This window comes from Schistocerca piceifrons, chromosome 3, assembly GCF_021461385.2.
Source record: "Schistocerca piceifrons isolate TAMUIC-IGC-003096 chromosome 3, iqSchPice1.1, whole genome shotgun sequence".
NCBI lineage: Eukaryota > Metazoa > Arthropoda > Insecta > Orthoptera > Acrididae > Schistocerca > Schistocerca piceifrons.
The window spans coordinates 442386582-442404711 of record NC_060140.1 but is presented as its reverse complement, the minus strand read 5'-3'; positions in this window follow the sequence as shown (position 1 = coordinate 442404711).

Here is an 18130-nt window from a genome sequence, read left to right as displayed (position 1 = left end):
AAGTCCGCCTGCACTGCGTTCCGGTATCGTCGTTTTTATCTTCCTTGAAAAACTGATATCGACACAACAAATCATATTTCTTCAGCAAGAAACGATAGTCATACGGTTCGTGTGTAATTAGATTATAAACCTCTCACCACGTTCATGTGTGTTCGTTAACCCGCCTTTTAAGTTTATGGTACATCGTACACCGTCCAGTTACCCGTAACAGAATATTTTTCAGTCAGCGTTTATGGTATTGGTAACAGATCCATTTGAAAGATATCTTTGGTGACTACATGGTGACAAACAGGCTACTTAGGCAACTCTGACATCTTGAATAAGAATTCCTTGCCTAGGTGGCCGAGCAGTTCTAGGCGCTACAGTCTGGAACCGCGCGACCGCTACGGTCGCAGGTTTGAATCCTGCCTCGGGCATGGATGTGTGTGATGTCCTTAGGTTAGTTAGGTTTAAGTAGTTCTAAGTTCTAGGGGACTGATGACCTCAGAAGTTAAGTCCCATTAGTGCTCAGAGCCATTTGAACCATTTGAATAAGATATCTATCACTTCTGACATGGAAGGGATCTGCAACACGACAGGTAGGAAAGTAAGAAACTCCAGACTATTCTAAGAATAAGGAACACACCTTCTATCTAGTCACGCACCAAAAGCAACGCAAATGCAGTGTACATTATTCGTAGCAGGCAGAATGTGGTACGGCCACACCGCGATACGCACTTGAATGAGTCGATTCGAGAAAGGTGGAGCAATGAATTCGCTTTCGGGACGACGATAGATGAAATCCCCGTCCGGCCATTCACATATAAGTTTTTCTTTTTTTCCGTAGATCGCTCCAGTTAAAATCCGGAAGTTAAAGCTTCTGCTCCGTCTGTAATGACCTCTTTGTTGACGGGACGTTTAACTTTAATCGCCTCTTGTTCCTTTTTGAACGTATCGAGCAATGTAAGCATGTCAATATACTTTGTTGTACCTCGATTCTACCTCTCCAGGAATGTATCACTATGATTATCACGACTGCTATTCCTCCTTTTCCAAGTAACTTGATTCGTTGCACCATGGCAAGAGTCTGGTGGGAGACGAAATGTAGTTTCTAGTTTATAACATCCTCCACCTCCCATTTCACCCTTCGGATATTTGTTCGATGACATTCAAGAAGAAAAATTCTAAATTCTACAAACAGTGGTCTTCTGCAGTTACAAGTAGTCCTGAAAATCAAGTTGGAGTGACTTTAATGGAAGGTAAAAAAAGTTACTGCAATACAACCTCACGAGTATAGACATACAAACTGCGATTGGAATGCATGGTGTTAGTATTTCAACAGCTTGATAATGAAAAACAAGTAGAATGTAGACGTGTTGAAAGTCAATAGTAGATGTGCCATTTGATTTATTTAGTGACGGAAATACACACCTTCCGCAGATAGGTATCGATCACCCGAAATTGGCAAATGGTAGTCAAAATAAAACCTTGTTGGTTTTCATGGCTGATGTTTTTTTGTGTTTAAACTCTGGAGACAACGAAAGAAATATTTCTGAGACTAACAGAAAGTATTGGGGGAGTTAAGCCAAGTATGGAAGCCAGCTTACCTACAAGACGTTTAGTTGTGAATAATGTCGATTGCCGGAATTATTCTTGCATTCGAAGTCATGTACTCTCTGTAAGCTCATACAGCCACTACAGATTAGTCGTTCCTCTAGCTTTTGGTACAGCTACTACTTTGTCTCTGAAGATCTCTTCTGCAGTTGGGGTCAGAATGTTGGTAAACAGTTTTAAACATCAACCAGAGCTTCTCAGTTCGGACGTGGTAACGGAAGTTGTCATAAAATGAATCATGTCTCAGTAATATACGACACAGTTACCGTATTCCTTAAACCACTATGGAAAATATCATTTATCTCCGATTTTTAAGACTTGAAACACTACAGACAGGAACATTAGAGACTTTAGTTTACCACGCAAGAACGTATTTTGCTATGTAGAGTCTCTTGACTGATTTTAACTCGCATTCCATGTTTCTTCTTCTCTCTGCCTAACGTCTGGGAAATTAATGTTAAACGTATCTCCTTACTTTTTGCACTTTGCTCATTGTTTACTAGAGTCTTTATGGGTTTATAGTTCCACATTCGAAGTTATTGGAACTGAAACGAACCTGAAATATTTTTTACACATACTGATTTCTGTCATGGTTTCAGATGAGATTGGTGTTGCTTTTTCTAGGTATTTTTTCCCCGAGCAGCAATGATCTGATAGGTTTCTCTGAGTTGTTACATCTCCGTAACTTTGCATTTTGTGAGTCAGCTGTTTCATCTCTGAGCTTAGCCCCTGGAGAACCACTGTTTACTGACGCAGTGTGCCGTTCCCTGTCCACAGCGTCTTCATTTGTCTTTCTGACATTGATTGATTGATAACACTATTAGGGTTTGAAATTTTGCGTTACTGTTGACATGATACTAAGGGAGGCTTTGTTGTTATTCAGTTCTGCCAAGAGTTGATCCCTGAAGAACGTTCTGTCCTTAGACATTATCGCTTCCTTGTGCAGTGACAACTTTCAGGAAGAGTCTCACCTACACAGTCCACAACGGTCCCAGCACATAGAAGAAGTGCAGCACCATCTCGTAACATCAGAACACCTGCTTTACCCTCTCAAAAAGCTGTGGCCAGCAGCACCATAAAGCCGGCCGTTGTGGCCAAGCGGTTCTCGGAGATTCAGTCCGGAACCGCGCTGCTACTACGGTCGCTGGTTTGAATCCTGCCTCGGGCATGGATGAGTGTGATGTCCGTAGGTTAGAGAGGTTTAAGTACTAAGTCTTGCTGAACTTAGGTATTCAAGGCTGCTGAGAGTATGCCTGCTGTTTTAACTGCGCGCTCCTCACCTGTTACTTGCTATGCACTACTGGGTGTGGTCGACGTTTCCCTGCGATCCTCCCATCCTGTCCCCATACTATAGCGAGCAAGGCTCTTCGCGGTGCGCTATACTTGAAGCCAGAACACCATAATTACGCGCTTGCACATGATCATCTGCTCTGTCACGACATTGTCCCGTCTCACAATTTACTATACACTCTACATTCGGTCTTTTGTGTTATTGTTGTAGTCTTCAGTACAAAGAGTGGTTTGATGCAGCACTCGATACTACTCTATAGTGTGCAAGCTTCTTCATCTCCCAGTACCTACTGCAACTAACATCCTTCTGAATCTGCTTAATGTATTCATCTCTTGCCTCCTTCTACGATTTTTACCCTCCACGCTGCCCTCCAACACTAAATTGGTATCCCTTGATGCCTCAAAACATGTCTTACCAACCGATCCCTTCTTCTAGTCAAGTTGTACCACAAATTTCTCTTCTCCCCAATTCTATTCAATACTTCATCATTAGTTATGTGATCTACCCATCTAATCTTCATCATTCTTCTGTAGCACCACATTTCGAAAGCTTTTATTCTCTTCTTGTCCGAACTATTTATCGTCCATGTTTTACTTCCACGCATGGCTACACTCCATACAAATACTTTCAGAAACGACTTCCTGACACTTAAATCAATACTCGATGTTCACAAATTTCTCTTCTTCAGAAACACTTTTCTTGCCATTGCTTGTCTACATTTTACATCCTCTCTGCTTCGACCATCATTAGTTTTTTTTTTTCCCCAAAACAGCAAAACTCATCTGCTGCTTTAAGTGTCTCATTTCCTAATCTAATTCCCTCAGCATCATCCGACTTAATTCGACTGCATTCCTTTATTCTCGTTTTGCTTTACTTGATGTTCATCTTATATTCTCCTTTCGAGATACTGTCCACTTCGTTCAACTGCTCTTCCAGGTCCTTTGCTGTCTCTGACAGAATTACTATGTCATCGGCGAACCTCAAAGTTCTTATTTCTTCTCCATGGGTTTTCATTCCTACTCCCAGTTTTTCTTTTGTTTAGTTTACTGCTTGCTCAATATACAGATTGAATAACATCGGGGATGGGCTACAACCCTGTGTCACTCCTTTCTCAGCCACTGCTTCCGTTTCACGCCGCACGGCTCTTATAGCTGCCGTCTGGTTTCTCTACAAATTGTAAATAGCCTTTCGCTCCCTGTATTTTACCCCTGCCACATTCAGAACTTAAAAGAGTGTATTCCAGTCAATATTGTAAAAAGCTTTCTCTAAGTCTACAAATGCTAGAAACCTAGGATTGCTTTTCCTTAATCTATCATCTAAGTTAAGTCGTAGGGTCAGTACTGCCTCACGTGTTCCAACATTTCTACGGAATCCAAACTGATCTACCCCGAGGTCGGTTTCTACTAGTTTTTCCATTCGTCTGGAGATAATTCGCTTTAGTATTTTGCAGCAGTTAGTTATTAAACTGATAGTTCGGAAATTTTCACATCTGTCAACACCTGCTTTCTTTGGGATTGGAATTATTATATTCTTCTTGAAGTCTGAGGATATTTAGCCTGTCTTATACATCTTTCTCACCGGATGGTAGAGTTTTGTCATTGATGGCCCTGCTAAAGCTGTCAGTAATTCTAATAGAATGTTGTCTACTCCCGCGGCCTTATTTCGACTTAGGTCACGCAGTGTCATTTCTCCCATTTCATCTTCATCAACAACCTCTTTCATTTCCATAATATTGTAATCAAATACATCGCCCTTGTATAGACCTGTACATACTCCTTTGTGCTTTCCCCTCTTTGCTTAGAACTGAGTTTCCATATGAGCTCTTGATATGCATACAAGTGGTTCTCTTTCCTCCAAAGGTCTCTTTAATTTTCCTGTAGGCAGTATCTGTCTTACCCCTAGTGAAATATGCCTCTACACCCTTACATTTGTCCTCCACCCATCTCTGCTTAGCTATTATGCCCTTCCTGTCAATCTCATTTCTGAGACGTTTGTATTCCATTTTGTCTGCTTCATTTACTTATTTTTTATATTTTCTCCTTTCATCAATTACCCAAGGATTTCTACTAGCCCTTTTGTTTTTACCTATTTCATCCTCTGTTGCCTTCACTTTTTAATCCCTCAAAGCTACCCATTCTTTTTCTACTGTATCTCTGTCCCCCATTCCAGTCAATCGTTTCCTAATGCTTTCCCTGAAACTCTCTATAACCTTTGGTTTTGTCAGTTTATCCATATCCCGTCTCCTTAAATTCCACCTTTTTGCATTTTCTTCAGTTTTAATCTACAGTTCATAAGCAATAGATTGTGGTCAGAGTTCACATCTGCCCCTGGAAATGTCTTAGAATTTAAAACCTGGTTCCTAAATCTCTGTCTTACCATTACATAATCTATCTGAAACCGTCCAGTATCTCCAGGCCTCGTCCATGTAGACAACCTTTTTTCGCTATGGTTAAGTTATGCTCTGCGCAAATTCTACCAGGCCTCTTCCTCTTTCATCTCTCACCCCCACTCCATATTCACCTACTAGGTTTCCTTCTCTTCCTTTTCCTCCTCACTATTTGAATAATTTCTTTTATCTCATCATACATTTTACCAATTTCTTCGTCATCTGCGGAGCTAGTTGGCATATAAATTTTTACTACTGTGGTAGGCGTGGGCTTCGTGTCTACCTTCGCCACAATAATGCGTTCACTATGCTGTTTGCAATAGCTTACCCGCACTTGAGTTCTTCTCATGGTCATTTTTACTATCCTTTATTTCGAATAACCAAATCAACTTCAGCTTGATATAGTTACTCTCTGTCTATACTAACGTACGCGCTTTAAAATCAACAAAAATGTGATACGTTCCGAAACATATTCGTTTGTCTTAAGATAAATATCTGGTTGATTGTTAACTTACCGGGAATAAATCCACATTGGTACGAACATGTTTCCATCTGTATTATTGAAGAGAGCCGATCGAACAATATGTGGGGGAGGATTTTATATCCCAGATTATGCAGTGTGAACCGTCTATAATCACCGCATTCCATGTTGTCTCCTTTCTTACGTATACAGCACATAATTTCCGCTTTCCTTGTTTGAGGCTTTCTCTCTTCTTCCCGTACTAGATTAACCAGTTTTGGGATGATCCTTTCCAATTCAGAGCCACTTTGCTTGAAACGTTCTGCTGGAACGCCGTCCGTTCCTGCACCTTGTCGTCCTTCAAATTCGTCATTGCAGTTCTCACCTCTTCTAACATAAGTGGAGTCCTCTTGGTCCTCTTCCTCCTGTTCTTCTGTTAGGTTCCTTAGTACAATTGGTCCTGTATTAAGGAGTTTATCTCCTTCTGTTCGCTTCTAATTTCGCCATTCTCATATTTTATTGAACTAGTTCTGCTCCTGAAACGTTTCTGTGCATTATTCACCTCTCTATAAAATATCCTTGACCCATTTGCACTTTTCAGAAGCTCCATTTCATCAATATTTTCCTTCATCCACTCCCTCTCTTTTCTTTTTTTTTTCAATTCTACGTTTTTCTTTATGTGTTGCTGTAGTGGTCTTCAGTCCTGAGACTGGTTTGAATCAGCTCTCCATGCTACCCTATCCTGTGCAAGCTACTTCATCTCCCAGTAATTACTGCAACCTACATCCTTCTGAATCTGCTTAGTGTATACATCTTTTGCCCTCCGTCTACGATTTTTACCCTCCACGCTGCCCTCCAATACTAAATTGGTGAGCCCTTGATGCCTCAGAACAACGTGTCCTACCAACTGGTCCCTTCTTCTTGTCAAGATGTGCCACAAACTCCTCTTCTCCCCAACTCTATTCAATACCTCCTCATTAGTTATGTGATCTACCCATCTAATCTTCTGCATTCTTCTGTAGCACCACATTTCGAAAGCTTCTATTCTCTTCTTGTCCATACATGGCTACACACCGCACAAATACTTTCAGAAACGACTTCCTGACACTTAAATCTATACTCGATGTTAACAAATTTCTCTTCTTCAAAAAACGCTTCCCTTGCCATTGCCAGTCTATATCTTATATCTTCTCAACTTCGACCATCATCAGTTACTTTTTCCCCAAATAGCATCATTCCTTTACTACGTTAAGTGTCTCATTTCCTAACCTAATTCTCTGCGCATCCCCTGACTTACTTCCACTACATTCCATTATCCTCGTTTTGCTTTTGTTGATGTTCATCGTATATCCTCCTTTCAAGACTTTGTCGATTCCGTTCAACTACTCTTCCAAGTCCTTTGCTGTCTCTGACAGAATTACGATGTCATCGGCGAACCTCAAAGTTTTTATTTCTTCTCCATGGATTTTAATTCCTACTCTGAATTTTCCTTTTGTTTCCTTTACTGCTTGCTCAGTATACAGATTGAATAACAACGGGGAGAGGCTACAACCCTGTCTCAGTGCCTTCCCAACCACTGCTTCCCTTTCATGTCCCTCGACTCATAACTGCCATCTGGTTTCTGTACAAATTGCAAATAGCCTTTCGCTCCCTGTATTTTACCCCTGCCACCTTTACAATTTGAAGAGAGTATTCCAGTCAACATTGTCAAAAGCTTTCTCTAAGTCTACCAATGCTAGAAACGTAGGTTTGCCTTTGCTTAATCTTTCTTCTAAGATAAGTCGTAAGGTCAGTATTGCCTCACGTATTCCAATATTTCTACGGAATCCAAACTGATCTTCCCCGAGGTCGGCTTTTACCAGTTTTTCCATTCGTCTGTAAAGAATTCGTGTTAGTATTTTGCAGCTGTGACTTATTAAACTGATAGTTCGGTAATTTTTCACATCTGTCAACACCTGGTTTCTTTTGGATTGGAATTATTATATTCTCCTTGAAGTCTGAGGGTATTTCGCCTGTCTCATACATTTTGCTCACCAGATGGTAGAGTTTTGTCAGGACTGTCTCTCCCAAGGCCGTTAGTAGTTCTAATGGAATAATGTCTACTCCCGGGGCCGTGTTTCGACTCAGGTTTTTCAGTGCTCTGTCAAACTCTTCACGCAGTATCGTATCTCCCATTTCATCTTCATCTACATCCTATTCCATTTCCATAAAATTGTCCTCAAGTACATCGGCCTTGTATAGACGCTCTATATACTCCTTCCACCTTTTTGCTTTACCTTCTTTGCTTAGAACTGGGTTTCCATCTAAGCTCTTGATATTCATACAAGTGGTTCTCTTCTTTCCAAAGGTCTTTTTAATTTTCCTGTCGGCAGTATCTATCTTACCCCTAGTGAGATAAGCCTCTACATCCTTACATTTGTCCTGTAGCCATCCCTGCTTAGACATTTTGCACTTCCTGTCGATCTCATTTTTGAGACATTTGTGTTCCTTTTTGCCTGTTTCACTTACTGCATTTTTATATTTTCTCCTTTCATCAATTAAATTCAATATTTCTTCTGTTACCCAAGGATTTCTACTAGCCCTCTTCTTTTTACTTACTTAATCCTCTCCTGCCTTCACTACTTCATCCCTAAGAGCTATCCATTGCTCTTCTACTGTACTTCTTTCCCCCATTCCTGGCAATTGTTCCCTTATGCTCTCCCTGAATTTCTGTGCTACCTCTGGTTTAGTCAGTTTATCCAGGTCCCATCTCCTAAAAAATTCCCACCTTTTTGTAGTTTCTTCAGTTTTAATCTACAGTTCATAACTAGTAGATTGTGTTCAGTGTCCACATCTGCCCCTGGAAATGTCTTACAATTTAAAACCTGGTTCCTAAATCTCTGTCTTACCATTATGTAATCTATCTGATACCTTCTAGTATCTCCAGCATTATTCCATGTATACAACCTTCTTTTATGATTCTTGAACCAAGTGTTAGCTATGATTAAGTTGTGCTCTGTGCAAAATTCTACCAGACGGCTTCCTGTTTCATTTCTTACCCGCAATCCATATTCACCTACTATGTTTCCTTCACTCCCTTTTCCTAATCTAGAATTCCAGTCACCCATGAGTATTAAATTTTCGTCTCCCTTTACTACCTGAATAATTTCTTTTATCTCACCATACATTTAACCAATTTCTTCACCATCTGCAAAGCTAGTTGGCATATAAACTTCTACTACTGTAGTATGCGTGGGCTTCGTGTCTATCTTGGCCACGATAATGCGTTCACTTTGTTGTTTGTAGTAGCTTACCCGCACTCTTATATCTTTATTCATTATTAAACCAACTCCTGCATTACCCCTTTTTGATTCTGTATTTATAACCCTGCATTCAACTGACCAAAAGTCTTGTTACTCCTGCCACCGAACTTCGCTAATTCCCACTATATCCATCTTTAACCTATCCATTTCCCTTTTTAAAGTTTCTAACCTTCCTGCCCGATTAAGGGATCTGACATTCCACGCTTCGATCGGCAGAACGCCAGTTTTCTTTCTCCTGATAACGACGTTCTCCTGAGTAGTCCCCGCCCGGAGATCCGAATGTGGGACTATTTTACCTCGAGAATATTTTACCCAAGAGGTCGCCATCATCATTTAACCATACAGTAAAGCTTCATGCCCTCGGGAAAAATCACGCCTATAGTTTCCCCTTGATTCATCCGTTCGCAGTATCAGCACAGGAAGGCTGTTTTGGTTAGTGTTACAAGGCCAGATCAGTCAATCAACCAGATTGTTGTCCCTGCAAGTACTGAATAGGCTGCTGCCTCTCTTCAGGAACCTCATGCTTGTCTGGCCTCTCAACAGATACCCCTCCGTTGTGGTTGCACCTACGGTACGGCCATCTGTATCGCTGTGGCACGGAAGCTTCACCACCAACGGCAAGGTCCATGGTTCATATTCTTCCATTATCCTCCTAGTACAAAGTGGTTGTACTGTTTTCCTGTATGCTTCATTTTTTCATTTGTTACAATTTCACTTTCAGTATCGAACCACGAGGTTCTTGTTTGCTTTCGCTGTTCCCCAGTATCTCGCATGCTGCTGTCTGCACTGTCTTCTTTATCTTTTTCCATTGATCTTTAATGTTGTTTTATTCTCCAGCGTTAAGGGCCTGAATTATTCTCTCTTCGTATCTGCTATAATTCCCCTGCTTCCTTTGATGCTGTTATGTTATATTTCTGTGTCCTGGGCCGCGTTCCTTACACTGAGTTAGATATACTTACCCTCATCCGTGCCCAACATAGGAAGTTAGCCATGTGTATATTTGGACCTCTTGAACGCCTTGCATCCGGTAAGACTGACTTGTGCCTTTCATAATTTAGTACACGCTCGATCTGATTTATTGTATTTCTGTTTGATGCTGTCTATGTTGCGTTATCTATTTCCGTGTGTGGAAACGATGTGGAGCCTACCACAATGTTTCTGGATGTTGCAAATAGTCCCGTTGTCTTTACTTACGGCATATTTACTATAGACACCTATTGTTGGTCTATAGATCTGTTCTCTTCCCCGCTGGGCACGTAGCTCTCCGACTAGTATTTTTATATCCCGAACTGGGCATTCATCATACGCTCTTCCCAGAGATTCGTAGAAAGCTTCTTTCTCCTCATCCTCTGATACTTCAGTCGGCGTGTGGGGATTAATTATGGAGTAATTAAACAATTTCCCTCTTACTCTAAGTGTCGATAGTCTTGGGTTTATGGGGATCAATCCAGCTACTAAGCGCTTTAGTTGGTGATGCACCATATATCCTGTCCCGAACTCATGGTTCCCTTCGCTCCAGCTATAAAATACGTTTTCTTCTGTCTTTCCTAGAATTCCGCACCTGGTCCATCTTACTTCTTGTAATGCTATGATGCGTTGCTTCAGGTTCATTATTCGGTCTAGAATCACTTTCAGGGCGCCTGGGCGTTATAGTGATCTTACATTTCAAGTACCGATGAATAAATGTCCTTTACAACTTATATAGATTTTTTTTTCTTTTCTTGCATTTCTTGTGCCCATCGTGTGGTTGATAGTCCTCCATAACCTTGTCCGTGCCATGTCCGTTATCCTTTATTCATCCGGATTTTCTTTGTTGAAGTTGCGTAACAGGTGTTTTTTACAGAGTGGGCTGTCAACCCTACGTCCCACCTTCACTGGAGAATGGGTAGTTTTTATTCCGGGTTTCCTTCCCTTAGCTTTTGGAGATCCAACTCCCAGCTGTAAGGCAGCAGTTTCCTAGATGTGGTCCGTCCTGGGTATTTTATTTCCCCGGTGTCCACCAGATCTGATGAATGTTCCCCTATCCGCCACCTTGGGAGGTGCCTTATGGGACGCTAGCAACTCCACACGGTCCTTCGGCGGTCTGGTAGAAGAAATTCAAGTTCTCAGCCAGTGTGATGGCGCCGGTAACTCTTCACATGTGAGACCGCCACCTTCCAGCAATGATCGGCAAACACGGAGCACTCACATCTCAGTCAGCAGGGTCCTCGAACTGCCACTGTTGCTAGCCAGTCACCTCTATAACATGACGAGCATGGGAATACATCCCATCCACGGCTGCTCACGAACGCATTCTCGAGGCTGAGCGTCCTTTCGTCGCCCAGCTACAGCCAGAGGCAAAGCTGTCACAAGTAGAATCTATACCAGCAAAGATATGCGCGTGCACTGTACAAATGCTAATGTTTGGTCACCAGGAATGGTGTCATAAAAATCTTTAATGTTCACGATACCATGAATGGGTGTGCAGCACGTGATGGAATCCATCATCCCACCCCCTCCCCAGTCTATCAACAAAACATCACACACTCACCTCTGCTCCTGAACGAAACCCTCCACACAACTGTGAGCTATACGCCTATTGGGTCGTCATTGCAATCGGCGCCTTACATCACTTGAACGGAGGCCGAGTCATCTCTTGCCTCCAGCCAGCTACACTCTATTTTCTGTGTTGAGTGGCCAAGTGGAGACGAATAGTTTTATGTGAGCTGTGAACAACGGCGTTTTGCCACAGCATTGACTGCAGTTCGCAATGTTGTTTGGAAATAAGTTTAGGCGTTCCTATACTTTATATCAACTGCGATTCCTAACGGTTTGAAACTGATTGTAATTGATAAAGCATAACGGTTGTCTGTTCTCCCTATCGGCAACGCTCTGATCACTGTTCTCACGATGTTTTACACTGCTGCAAGTGGTATACCGTTACTAATAGACACGTTGGAAAGTCTCTGTTGATACACTAACTGAAACTTCCCCTTTGTATTTAAAGAATGACAGTGCTGGAAAAACTCTTACGTAATTTGACTTTCAAACAACTGAGCAGAACTGAACGTACTCAGACAGTTCTCTCTTTACTTATTCTGATCATCACTAAACTGACACACAACATTTTTAGCGCAACGCAATCTCACTTTCAATAATCACTACAAACGAATTTCCCTAACGAACAACCTACACTTTTCATGAATCACTTACCTCATAAAAATCTTCTTTACTCGAATTACTTGCAATACAACGAGCGCCAATACTGCCAGCTAAATAATATATTCTAACTACTGAAGGCACTAACAAGTGGGATGTTCCACTTTACGAGCAAAGGTGCGAGGCGCCTCGGAGCCAGCACCTATATATATGGGAGAGTGGCTGTACCGCCCCAGTCAACCTGATGGCCCCTGGGCAGAACTGGAGGTGGAGTGAGCCTCGAAGTGGCCCGCCACTACTGAGGCATCAAGACCCGGAAGGAGCACTCGGTGCTAGAAGATCGTGTGTCGGTAACTGCTGGCTGTGGCTGCTGGTTAACCCACGGTGTGGCGGTGCCTAGCATTGACCCCATGTTGTAGTAGGTCTTCTGGACCGTGAAAATCTCTGCTAAAACCTCACAGCTAATTTACGAGACTGCGGTTCATTTGTAGTGAAGATGCGCCTCTACCAGTCATGTTATTGACATCATTTTTTCTGTCTTACCGCTGCTGTCGCAGGTTAGCGGTGGCGGGCTTCGTCTATCTCGCAATGCGTAAACAGCTTCGTTCCTGTAACCACCATGCTGACATCCTGCACTCGCTGGCTGCCTATGACGACTACAATGATGCGGTGCTACGTTCCACAGAATCGGCAAAATTTGTGCTGGCACGGCAAATCTATGGTCTCAAGACTCCCTTGACCGCTTAGCCTGTTCCTGCTTTAAATATCGATAATGGTCCTCGGTATCCACAGGCTGTGACGACTTAACAGTGGCTCCTAATACAGTGGGGATAAGCGTTTAATATCAGAAAGTTAACTAAATTTACCCATTTCTGCATGTATCGTCAAACGAACGCAGGATGACTACTTTGTAGATTTTATCCTATCGCAACAGGTCTACTGTCTTCATAATAGGGCAAACTGCATTTTATTTAACTTTTCGATCTGATGACCTATCTGTCGCAATTTAATTTAAGGATTTGATGTTGTGTTCGTCATCTGTATGTGAATCTTGTAAATTCTTTTGTGTGTGTCATCGTATTTTAGCTGTGTATCATTTTCCTGAGAAGGAAATAAGGGAGAAGACAGACATTTGATTAAAGAAGTGCGACAAGCAGCCTAAACACGTCATAAGTTGGTCCCTGCTTCATATCAACGGTCACTTAACCTTTCTGTGGGTCGATCCGAACCTGTCTGATCTGCCTGTCACACAAGCTCGTGCACTGTTAGTTACACTATGAGCCAGGAGGCCGTAACAAATCCGAATATGGAAAGGAATATTAGAGTGCATTATTCTGGCAACACTAGGAGCACACGTTCGCAAGGAACAAAAAGTTAACTAAATTTACGTTTCCATTTACACATAGAGTTTATTAGATCGCAATGTGTTTACGATACCTTTTATGCCTTTCCATCATAGGCATCATCCGATCAAAATAAAACAATAAGTATAGATATAAGGCACCTATTCATCAACGTTTCTGTTAAGTTTATCTCTCTGCATTTCGTCTTAATGATATTTATGGCCGAAACGGGTCATAAGAAGTACTAAACACACTGTAATGTACTCTACAGTTGTTGGCGGGATACATTGTGCCTATACCATATATTTTATATCGATCTCACGATGGCTATGGCCAAAACGCAACAGGAGAAATGATAAACACGATACAGTAGTGGGAAAGATAGCCTACATGTATAAGGATTTCAAGGAACACTGTGCAACTATCCCTGGACTCCAGAAAATGATCAAGATGAGCCCAGCAGTGCGGTCGAAACGCTGGCTGTAAAGGAAATATTTGGAGAGGAACATGACGTGGTCAACGACCTGGGAGATTCTGTTTCCAACGACAGTGGGTACGAACGCCTGAAGACTTGTGTAATTTCTTATCTTACCGGTTTTGTTGTTGAATAATAGCTCTTATTTTTTCCCTACCTGTGAGCTCTCACTTGACACCACTCATGTCGATAATGATGATCACTTGGGTCACTGGAATGCACGATACAGTGAGTCGAAGCTGTCCTTGAAGTATCCGATTTGTAACAGTTCGTTGTCTCAGTGTGGTGCCAACTGCTGCTCATATTGCTGCTGCAGATGCAGTACGATACACCAGAGCCATACGCCGAACAGGATGGTCTTTCCTCTCGTTAGCATCACGAGGCCCCTTTTGGACCTCGGTCTTCTTGCTATCGTACATTCCCGTGACCACCGCTGTCAGCAATCATGTACGGTGGCTACATTCCTACCAACCACGTCCAATCACAGAGGTAACTAATGCTCACGACTGTTGCAGTGTGTATTTACAGCAAACATGGTTTGAATCCTTACAGAGGCGCTAGTAGCCACTCTCAAGCTACTTACGCGATAATTGAATAGACATTATCTTTCAGATGTAGAATCACGTCTACCAATGTTCGTTTATGTCACACAATTCCTTCTTCGTGTTGCGATAGTTTTGTGTCAGTGTAATTTACGGGCTAGGTGGCGTCTTCACTACCAGTGGATACTTCTACTGTTGCACATGCAGTAATTTTCAAGACGCAAATGCAGCAATTACATCTACATAAAAATATACATTTAAAAAATCTACATGAAATATCTGCATGTAAAAGCACCTGCATGCGACCCTTTGGCCGGACTGTGCGACGATATCTGCAGTTCTAGGGACTCAATACACGCTGTCCTTTTTTACGGCTTCCCTTGATAAGGCAGCAGTGAGAGGCACGTCGACAGGAGTGCGGCAACAACAGCGGACAGAAGAGTGGTGGCACATCGTCATTGTAGACAAGTGCTGGTGCCCTATGCAAGATCACGAAGGCTTTATCTTGGTTTGGAGTGTTCGAGAAGAACGGGCGTTTGCTGAATGCATTCATCGTAGTCACATGGTCCCAGAACCTGGACTTCTGGTATGTATGCCATTGGGTAACTAACAGGCATAGTCGGTAATTTGTAATGCAGCCGATGCAATTCTGAATTACTATGGCTGGTGGCCGTTCCCCATCTTTGAGGCCTCCACGATTTTACCGGTCTTCACACTGTAACGCAAAACTGCATGTTTCTTGTCCTATTGATGTCTGAATACAGAGGATATTCGACTGTTCTCCAAATCACTCACACACTTAGGAAACCTGGTCATGCTTTCCTCACAGACAAGCACACCACCACTTACCAGACACTGTGATTGATGAAGTCTGACACAGGCTTGAAGCAACAAGGAACGATGTACCCGAGTTTGTCATCCGGGCTCGATACCCAATCAGGTTAGTTTGACTCTTACTGCCAGAGATGGCACTCCTGTATACGACATTACACAAGCTCTAAAAATTTAATCGTATATTCTTTCTACTGTACTGTATTCTTGAAATAAAAAAAATTTAGTTATTTCCTATTCTTCGTGATTTTGTACTTTTAATGGCCAGAAGATTGCGGTGCCGTGGTATGACGAACACAATTACAGTCAGTCGTGAATTTGCGCCATTAGTACTGTCCAATATGTTACAAAGGAAGGTTTTGGTTCGAGGCTCCCTTTGCATGAACGTTCTTACCGAATTCATTGAGCCAGTTTTCAGCGGTGCCAGTTGAAATCCTCGGCTATAAACAATGCTAAGCGACAGGTTGTTTGTTTCGAAATACTGCAATGCAAGGTTTCAATAAAATCGCATAAATAACTTATTTCACTTGAACTACCTTATTTATGAGATTCTGTTGAGACACAGAATGTGATATTTTGTTGAGATAAATCTTGTTTCAAATACCCTCCGGAAAAGTAATATTAAAATAGTAGTTTTAAACATTCGATATAGGTACTTAACATTATTTACTCTCAAAGTGCGTGCACTTAACATGGATTAGCAATGGCTAACCACTGCTTACTTGCTGGAGAATTAAAGAAACATTACTCTGAAACCTCTCAAAAATGCAATTTTAAAAAGTCTGAGTTCTTTCTGTTTTTGATATTAATATTATCGTTAACAATTTTACAGTAACAAAGAACAAATCCTTAAAAATTAATCTATGGTTCAGAATAATATAAAACTAATTTCAGCTAGCACCTTAATACAGCACGTAAACGACACTAAGGGTGAGCCTTATCGTATGTCCCATCATCCTGCCCTGTAAATTCACGTAAACAGTGGTAAGGAACACATCTCAACATTGTTTTCTTTTTTAAATAAATATTCCTATTTATCTGATTAACAATAACTTTTGTAGGATATCGCGTTCCCAATCATCTGCAGGATATTTATCTCAGTCATAGTTATCCACGTCGTCGTCAGCGAGAATCTGAAAATATGAACTCTGCTGCCATTTCTCCGATTATCGTGGAACTACAGCTATTGTGAATAAAATAAACCACTAACAAAGTTTTCCATGCGAAACCTCCTTTTCACGTAGACTGTCCCTTACCACTGTTTACAGCCGAGGTCTGCAATTTTCCGGAATGCTGTGTCGTGCGACGCGATGCGTTCGTAGCCGCTTGGTCAGACAGTTTTTAAGAGGGTTTTCCGGTCTCAAGGTTTCAAAAAATTCCTTTTTTTATATATATTTTGCTTCCCTATAGCCTAAAGAATATGTGAACAAAAGAATTTTGTCGGGAGATTGTTTTTTATATTGGAAAATCAACGTCTCAATGGAAACGCGGATACGCCCACTCGAGCCGCTCGCGGCGCTTCGGCCATTTGCGACTCCGATCGATATCCCTTTATCTGCAAAGCTATTGTGATATACTAGCCTTAGAAAATATCGATAAATGTCTCAAGTACATGCTTTCGACTTTATCTAAGGAGTTTACGGAATGACATCGATTACTGTTCCGAAATATGGTGTAAATGGATGTAAGCTGAGATGAATGGGACGCTCGATAGCAGGAGGAGATTAGTGTTCAACGTCCCGTCGACAACGAGGTCATTAGAGACGGAGCGTAAGCTCGGAATAGGGAAGGATGGGGAAAGAAACCGGCTGTGCCCTTTCAAAGGAACCATCCCGACATTTGCCTGAAGCGATTTAGGGAAATCACGGAAAACCTCAATGTGGATGGCCGGCCGCGGGTGTCGACCGTCGTCCTCCCGAATGCGAGTCTAGCGTGCTAACCACTGCGCCACCTCGCTCAGTGGACGCTGAATACTTTTGATCATAAGCCACCACTGAGGACTGAAATTATTGAAGCTCTTGATGATGTGAACAGACGTCTGATTGACAACAGTTTGAGGGAGGGATGCCAGGGAGCCTACACTCAGAACCAAAACGAAGCACTGAATTCATGAATTTGGATATAAGTTCGAAAGCACACGTTTTCGAGAGTAAATCTCATCCAGATTTGCTAACAATCAGGCGTACGTCATTTTGAGAGACGGATTTAATGGTGTCCTGTACAATATAAGTCATGGGAGTCGTTGTCGGTACTACGGCTTGTTCATTCACTACGGAAAGGGGACGAGAATCGCCTAAAGCGTTCGGATCAGCGCTCGTTCCACAGCAGCGTCGAGGCTAGAATTGCGGCTACACGGACTCTTGCTTTGCAGAATGAGATCTTCGAAGGAAGGAATAGAACATTAACAATAACTAGAAAAATTTTGAGTTATATACATAAAAATCGAACTCAAAAACTTTAAATGCGTAGCTCTTGAGACAATGTTTCTTAAACCGTTTCGAATGATTAAAAAGAAAGACATTGGATATCGTTTAAAATATAATAAAATAGACACTTGTAATTTTGGTGTGACCTCAAAAAATAACACATTGTTCATAATGTCAGTTATTTATTTACATTTAAAAGCAACAAGAGGTGTCGAATTTTAGCACCCAATTTTTCAAGTGGCCACCAGTTTGAAATGCGGTTCAAGAAATTTAATTTTCAATGTTCACGCCATAGAGAATTTCATTCTGATGATGTACTCATGTTTAATTTTGTTTGCAGACC